Raw genomic sequence first — 9,612 nt, 5'->3', positions numbered from 1 at the left:
AAATAGCTCACCATATGAGGTGGCATATGGAGAAAAGAGTTAAGGATGACGCATATATGAGGCACTCAGCTAACTCACTTGCATGGCAATCTTTCGATAATCAATACCCAGAGTTTGGGATAGAAGCTCAGAACGTGCGCTTGAGACACACAACTGATGGGTTCAACCCTTTTGGAAATATGAGTACAAGTTATAGCACTTGGCCCGTAGTATTGATTCCGTACAATCTTCCACCATGGAGGTGCATGAAGGCGCCCAACTTTTTGTTAACTTTACTTATCCCTGGCCTGAGATCACTTGGGAATGACATTGACGTATTCATGCAGCCATTGATTGAAGAGCTGAAAGAGTTATGGGAAGCAGGGTTCAGAACTTATGATGCATCCACGTTGATATCTTTTCAGATGCATGTTGCGGTAATGTGGAAGATAAATGACTTTCTGGCATATGAGAATCTTTCCGGCTGGAGTACTAAAGGGAAGTTAGTGTGTTTGATATGTAATAAAAAAACTGCTAGTGAGTGGTTAAAATATTCTCAAAAGTTTTGTTTCATGGGTCATCGACGTTATCTACCAGCAAATCATGCATAGAGAAGAGAATTTGTTAAGTTTGATGGGAGAGTAGAGGACATAATTGCACCAAATGAGTTATCTAGGGAAGAGATAGTGGAACAACTCGTACATGTTAGAGTGAACAATTTTGGCAAAGGTCGGGGAAAGAACAAGAGAAAAGAAGGCGCATCAGAATTGAATTAACAAAGCGTAGTATTTTTTTTTTACATGCCATATTGGTCGTCTTGCATATTGCAACATAGTTTGAATGTAATGTATATAGAGAAGAATATATGTGATAATATACTAGGTACATTGATGAGAGTATTAACAAAAAGATGAAGGATACGATCAAGACAAGAAAAGATCTTGATAGAATAAGAGCTAAACATAATCTACATTTGTGGGTGGAAGGCGATAAGGTGGTCATACCGCATGCATGTTTTACGATGATGAGGGAGGAGATGATGGACTTCTGCAAATGGTTGTAAGGTGTGAAGTTGTCAGATGGTTATGTTTCAAATATCAATAGATGCGTGAATCCTGATGACTAGAAAATCAATGGATTGAAAAGTCATGACTGTCACGTATTTTTCCAGAAGTTATTACCGGTGGGAATTTGTGGGAAGTTGACATCTAATGTACGTGTCGCCATATCCGAACTCTATATCTTTTTTAAAGATTTGTACACTCGAGTAGTAAATCGAGATATGTTGTGAAAATTGGAAGAAGATATTACTACTATATTATGTAAATTCGAGCAGATCTTTTCACCATCATCTTTTGATGTCATGGTCTATTTAGTAATACATTTACCTCGAGAGGAACTGTTGGGTGGACCGGTGCAGTTCTGTTGGATGTATCCAGTTAAAAGATATTTGGGCCGACTGAAGCGGGCTGTTGGGAATAAAGCCAGAGCTGAGGGTTCAATAGCAGAGGCCTATATACATGATGAATGGTTAACAGTTTGCTCTCTAGATCTTCGTGGTGTTGGGACACGATTTAATTGTCAAGAGTGAAATGTTAATCTTGCTGCTCAGCCTCCTCGTGAGCTATTAGTCTTTTCTCAAAATGTACGACTCTTGTGTACACAAATGGATTACGATTTAATTGATGGAGAGTTGGGTAAAGTTCAGTGGTATGTGCTAAATAATTGCAGGGAGATTGATGACTATCTCAGGTATGTCGTTGCATTCTTCGAATAATTCTAGTTTTTTCAAATTTAACTATATCTATCGTGCTCAAAATAATATTCTTTTGCGCTTATATACAGTGAGCACATGAACAAACTTAGGATAGAAAGTGTAGAGAATATAGAGACAAGACATGAGGAAGAATTTTCTAAATGGTTTGAACAACGTGTATGAACTAAAATTATATATCTATATATATTACATTTTGAAACTTTTAACTCTGGGTAACTTTTAATAAATATATACTATTTCAATTGTTAAATTTTGGAACAACATGCTCGTTATCCTGGATCAATTTCTCTTGAGTTATATGCATTGGCCCATAGTCCTTAAAATAGAACACTTCAATACACTGCATGCACTGTTCAAGATTATAGATTCCATACTCTAGACTATGACCGTAATAGAAAGACTCAAAACTCTAGTGTGTTAGTCGAGGGGAGTCATGGAACAGATGATATTGACTAGTATGGTGTCATACGTGATATTATTGGATTGAAATATCTGGATGAGTTTGTAACATATATATTTAAATATGATTAGCAGGATCTAGGCGGTGGTCGGGTTTCGATACATAGGGATAATCACTTTATGAGTGTCAATACTGCATCTAAATGGTACGAAGATGATCCATTCGTATTGGCTTGTCAAGCTACCCAAGTCTATTACTTGATTGATTCAATGAAAAGCGTTGATGAAGATAGTGGATAGATAACTTGGTGAGTCGTACAAAAATTTGTCCCATGAAGCAGGAACGAGTGCAGATTACGAGAATCGTGGAGATGAAAATAACACTCCTATTGTAGAGGCTTACTAGGAAGATGGAGAGGGTATTAACTTGTTTGTTGACCTTAGTGCACTTGAGTTGCTCCCCTTGTGTAGAGATGACGTCTCACCCGTCCATCTCGACCCGTTCATATTAAATTATCATTCAATTCAAGTAAGTGAGGAAGAAGAAGAATAAGACGAATTAGAATCCGGGGAGCAATGGATAAGGTGGACGAAGAAGAGGTTGCTGATGACGAGGATTATGTTATTAAGAGAGATTCTGAAACACGTATGGAAAATACATCTGAAAATAAAGAATAAAAGTACTAAATATTTTATTCATATAGGTGACTATAGAATATTATACTTTTTATAATTTCTTATAATTAATTTTCTTTGATATAATTAATCATTTTCAAAGATGCCGCTAAACGACAACGAAGAAATGTGCTTCCTCTGCCAAGTCCAAGTCTCAAACCCATTGAGGACTCCCCACCAGAGGAATCCACTCCTGAAGATCAAGTTAACACGTAAGAAAACAACAGCTAGTCGACACCTACCAGTAAGGAAATGTCGTTGATAATTAATTATATAATTAATACTTTTGTCTCAATAACTATATAACTATAATTATACTATTATCATATAATTGATGCATCCACTCGTCGTAGTCGTAGCTATACACGTGGCATCTCTCTTGAGAAAAATAGAAGGTACGGAAAACTAAAGATCACCATTCTTGATAATTCTACTAGAGAAGTGGATAATAGTGCAACAACGCTTTCCTCCTATATTGGCACAATAGTCCGAGCTTTTATGTGTGCTCATGACGAGATGTTCCGAATGAGATTAAGGAGCACATTTGAAGTCATGTGCTAGTGAGTTTACTTTGAGAGTAAATTTTTTTCACCTAAATTAATATATCATATTTTTGACATAATTCACTTATTAGGATGAATTCGACCTCTACTTTGGCTGTAGCGAAGATTTGAGAATTGTGAATGAGTTGATGACTATATTATTCTGACATCACAAGGGACGATTTCATGACCACTTCAAGAAGTTTGAGACGTTGGAAGAGGCTGCGCAATCCTCGTTTCAACAGATGAAGTTAGATGATTGGAAAATGTGTTGTGATCTTTTCGCATCTCCAAATTATCAGGTATTCTACATTCATATCCTTTAATTATTTACATTTATATTCGTTCTATATATTATATGTATATATATATATATATTGCAATTAACATTCTTAATTAATTTGTAGCACTTAAGTTTTACAAATGCATAGAATAGACCCACTCTGACTGTCCACCATCATGCCGGTTCAAGGTCATTTCACCGTCTTACTGAAAAAATGGTAATTAAAAAATTATAGAATTCATTTATTTTTCTGATATTCTTTTATTTAAGTACTAACATTATCCTTTTAAATTGCTAATGTTGCTTTGTTAGCAACGTGATGATCCTGAAAACTTTTCCTTCATTCGTGTCTATATTGCTGCTCACACTAATGAGCGTAGTGAACAGATGGATCCTGCTACTGTAGATAATTATGTAAGCAGTGTTAATTTTGTTAAATAAATTATGCAACATGTAAATAATTTATTTTTTATTTGTATTTATTTTAATACGTTATTTATTGTGTATTTTCTTTCAAAATGTAGCAAAAATTATGGAGATGCAATCAGCTTCTGAGGAATCCTCTCCTAATGACATAATATTCATGCAAGTGCTTGGGCTGCAATATAGTATGGAAAGAGGTTTGAGACGATCATTCAAGTATAGATGTTTATCCTCCTCAACCTCATTGACTTCACAAATTAATAATCTTTCTAAAGATTTAGAAGTTGCACGGCATGAGAATGAATATATGAGGTCAAGACAACAAGAGTTAGAGTCTCTCTTAGAGTGACAGTCTCATTTAGAAACGCATTTACAGGACCAACAAAGAAATCGGGAGCAAAGAATAATGAATTTGATCAATTTTATCAGTATATACAACTAATTTTAATATCTAATTTTGAAACTTTATAAGACATTTGTTAATTGATGGTGTGTAATATGATACAATTGGTATGTTTTTTAATTTTATGAAATTAGTATTTCTGATCTGTACGTTCGAATGTAAATATAAAATGTTCGAACATTGGTTCACATTCAAACCAATGTTCGAACGTAATTATATAAAATTATATAATAACATTTGAACGTAGGACTCAACGTTTGAACGTACTCACCCACAAACGAATAAAACGTTCGAATGTTTAAACGATTAACGTTCAAACAAACCTCCGAACGTACCACTTGTGTTCGAATGCTTCTTCGTTAACATTCAAACTAACGTCCGAACGTTATACCCATTACGTTTGAACATTGATCCGTTAATGTTCGAACGGAAATTCGAACATTTATTGCAGTTAATGTTCGAACACATAAACGTTTGAATGTAAATATGATACGTTCGAACTATAATCAATGAACGTCAACTTCTGTCATTCGAACATCAATCAGTCGGATTGACGTTCGAACGTTCGATTGGACGACTGAACGTTACTTTCTGTGACAGATCTCAACTGTCACAAAAAAAGGAAACGTTCGAACGTTACACCAAACGGAACACCTCCAACCGTCACTAAAAATATTTTTTAGTGACAGTTCAACAGTAAGCCGTCACCAATTGTTTTTTGTGATGCACATTAGGTGACGGTCGTGGTGATGGTTTAAATATCTTTAGTGACATTTTGGTTATTGTTTGTGACAGTTTCTCTGTCACAAAAGACAAATTGTGTTGTAGTGTGTATTGATAAAAGACAATAAGCCGTCATCAATCAATTCAAGTTATTTGCTTCTATATAGGATTTTACAAATTGATAAAATTGCTTTCGTCTAACTAGGTAAACGCTTGTACGTTAGACGACTACTAGTATAATATTTAAAAAAAATCCTTCTACAACCACTGTTGTAGGCTCCCGTTGTGTTCTCTCACTAGTGTTTTTTTTTTCATGTATTCTTTTAAAACCTTTAAATATTTTTAAAATAAAAATTTACAACATTATTAAAAATTACTTCTTTAAAAAAAAAAAAGTTAGTGAGACCCACGATCGAGAGAACCCAACGGGACACATAGTATTTCTCTTTTAAAAAAAATAAAAATAAAAAAAGTTGGAAAGCAAAGGCATGATAATTAGACACGAAGAAGCTGCCAAATAACGGGATGTCGATCGCTTGCGAATTGCGATGACTTTCGTTTTCATTATTAAGATTCTCTTCCACTTTTAGCTACTTCTGTACGTAGCATGTGCATACTGATAACTTAGATTTTGATCATGAAGTAGTTCCAATGCATGCCAAATTTTCCAAATAAATTTGTATCGATCGGATGTTCATTACAAAAAGAATAGCGAGTATTTGTAAGGAGTTATTTACAATAAAAAATAGTTATTTTGATAAATAAAAAATATATATTCTAACTACTTTGTTAAGCATTTACCCTTCATTACTAATTTATAAATACTATAATGACTTGGGTTGTTACTTGTCGTCCAGTACTACCACTATAATGATCATTGTTTAGTGTTAAAGATCTTTTATATCAAGTAAAAGGAGTATTTCAAAACGACGTTGGAGACCCTACAAAGATATATGTAAACTCCATAGAAAATTATTGTTTAATTTATGCGATCGATCTTATAACTTCATTAGAAATAAAGGTATTATGGTCGATAGCTATATACAACGGGTAATAAATTAATAATATCATGTAATAGATCATCATGATCACAAAACCATTAGAAAGACGACCAGCTTCCAATATTCATTGACATCTGTGATTTCTTTTTAAACGAATATTACTAGCTAGTTTCGACTCTTTCCTTATTGAAAAATAAGCTAGTAACAGACTAATAGTTAAAAGGAATAAAAGAGCGTCATCCGATTTAAAACAAAACCCATAAAAATCGGTGAAGAAATTAATGAGTCAGCATCGACAGTTGTACCACCACCTCACGATCATGGCATCTTTTTAATTTCTTCTTGTTTTTCTCTACGTTTTTTTTTTAAATGCCTAACATGGTTGGCATTGATCATCTAGTCAATTGTTAGGTCTTTTTGCTTTTACTTTTTATTCATAAAAAAATAAATTTCCATCTTATCTACCAAACTAAAGGTAGCATTTTTGCTTTTTGATATATACCACTACTTGATGTTGGGGTGTTGGGGCGCTGCTTGATCTGACTGTACGTGCATGTTATCAACTGAAGAAATTTCGAACCACATTCACACACTAATTACACATGCACTTGAATGGTATTCTATAAATAGAGTGTAGGAGGAAAATAGCCTCTCAGCACAAACCATTAATCAGCAATCAACAAAATGAAGGCTATCATTCTTATTTGCATTCTCTTTGCTTCCCTGCTTATCTTGTCCCCTGCAATTACAGCTCGCGAACTGGCTGAGAATAAGGGTGAGAGCATGTACACAATTTAGTCATCTTCGACATTCGTTAGTCATCATGTCTGCTTATTGCAACATTTAAAGATATTATTTTACATCAGAAGTTGTTCAAGACCCAAATTTTAAATATTATCTATCCTCTTGCTTTTATATAATAACAGTTTTCATTTGGATTCTCACAATTCCTAATTTGTGACTAATTGTTTATATAATTTTAGTACAATTATATGTGTACCAAATATTGTTTAAACATCATGTCACGTGTTTTATATATGCATGTTCTACATGACATCATCATGTCAAGTATGTGTTATAATATATATATATATATATATATATAGGATTATAACTTATAATAATTTTACATTGGTTTATAAGTTAATGCAGGTTATAATGGTACTGGCCGAGCCGAGGATCCCAAGAGATCGAGCTATAATTTCATGCGGATCAAAGCGTGACACTCCCTCGTATGACGAATGCATAAGGAAACTTAAACCGAAGCCCACCAAGTAAGTGTAAGAATGATCCAATATACAATAGGCACGGCTGCGAGTGATAAAGTGTTAAAAATTACATGATTAAGTTGCTAAAATGAATGATTTGTTTAATCAAAAAATGAATTAAGCACTTAATTATATAGTGAAATTTAATGCTTGACTCAATGTTAAATTCTGTTTAATGTCCCAAATTTTATTCTGATATTTTACTAATGTTGCATGGCATTATGGGAAAGATATTAAAAATATATGGGTATTATTGGAAGTGCCCAATTAGCATGGCAGTAACAGAAATGCACAGCAGCTAGGGATTGGAATCAAAATGAGGAAAAGAAATGAAAGAGGGATGGGTTCACTCGCACGGACGAGCGCACTGCAGAGAAATGGTGCAGGGCACTCACGCGATGAAACGACGAGCAGAAGGCCTCACTGCGAACGCAGGAGCTGGAGACGAGCTCACGCAGAACCGCTCACGCACTCACAGCACTGACTCAAAACGCTGGGTTGCAGATGTGAAACGCGGGAGCTGAAACTCACAGCAGGCTGGCTCAAAACGCACGGGGCTGCAGACATGAAACGCGGATCTGTGCTGGGCTGGCTCAAAACGCAGTAAATGGAGAGATGAAACGCGGATCTGTGCTGGGTAGAAATGGACAGCAGCACGCATGCACGAAGTGGAACGCGGGAGCAGAGATCAAAACGCACGATCTGCAAACGTGAAACGCAGGGAGGGAGAGGGAATAAAAAGAAATATTTTTGGCCGAGCGCCTCTCTCTCGTATTTTTTTTCTTTCGGACTCATTTTCGGGCGGCTGGTTCATCTTCTTCGTTTTTCTAGTTCTTTTTGTTTTTCTTTATTTTCGTTTGGTTTTCTTCATAGTTTTTGGGGCTTCAGCAGATTTTGAGATTACAGTATTTTTATTTTGCAATTTTCATTCAGTGCAGTAGTTAAAGATGTTTGAATTTAATCTTTTTGGACATTTTGTTAATCTTGACATGATAGGCTAGATTTTTAGCTTGAGATTCAATGAGTAACCCATAACTATTTGGGATTGGATTTTCTTTGATATTTAGTGCTTTTGATGATTAACTTGATGGATTATATTTCAATGTGCATCTAGAAAAGATTAGAGTTCTTTGTTCTTGGTTTAGATCAGTTGTAGACGTAAAGGCACAATTGATACTTAAACAAGTAACATGACTTTGATGGTTTTCTTTCATTTTTTTTACGATTGTCATATAACTTGTCAAGTAGTTTTATTAAAATAAAAATTGTGGTTTATTGCTATATTATCCTACCATGATCTCTAGGAATGAGAGAATGGTTGAGAGAAAATGAAAAGAGAAGTAAATCCATCACCGAATTAGTGGGTGAAAATTGCATCCCAAGTGTTTGTTTAATTGCTTCTTACAAGTTTAAGTCAACTTCCGCACATTTTCTTTAAATCTCGATTCTTAGCAACTTTAGAAAAAGAAAAATAGATTCACTTTTATTTTCAGCTTTACTTATGTTTGATCATCCCGACAATTTCACTCATAATCCATTCCACTCTTAGTAAATAGCCCCATTTAGATGTTAATATTGTTAGCGGTTAATTTCTAAAATTTATTTTTCTTTTCTTATTATTATTTTTTGTTCATTGCTAGCTCATTTAGTTTAATCTTTTCTTATCATTTTAAACTTTCGTGTCACTCCAAACGGTAATATGTTGTCTTGCGAAAATGAAATGTTTGCTAAATTCTCATTGTCCCTGTGAATTCGATCTTGGGATTTACCCTTGTACTACTTTGACAGCTTCTATGCTTGGAAGTCAAAATTAAAAGCTGATCAAGTTTTTGGCGCCGTTGCCGGGGACAACTGGTGTTTATCAGAGCATTCTCATATTGTTGAGAAGACGTTTGTAGTGCTGTGAACCTCTTCACAGCTTGGGTGACATTTTTCTTTATTTTATTTTACTTTATTTTTTTTTTGTGTTTATTTTGCATACTCTTTTATTTTCTGTTCTTGTTTGTATGACTGGTTGGACTAGGGACCAAACTTCTCGGTTGGTTAGGACAGAATCACAAGCATATTTTACCTCAGCATCACTTTCTCTTGAGTCATCTTCTGACATTAATAGTACCATGGCTGAAAATGAAAATCATG

The sequence above is a fragment of the Juglans microcarpa x Juglans regia genome, chromosome 1S, assembly GCF_004785595.1.
Source record: "Juglans microcarpa x Juglans regia isolate MS1-56 chromosome 1S, Jm3101_v1.0, whole genome shotgun sequence".
Classification (NCBI taxonomy): Eukaryota; Viridiplantae; Streptophyta; class Magnoliopsida; order Fagales; family Juglandaceae; genus Juglans; species Juglans microcarpa x Juglans regia.
This window is presented reverse-complemented; position numbering follows the sequence as displayed.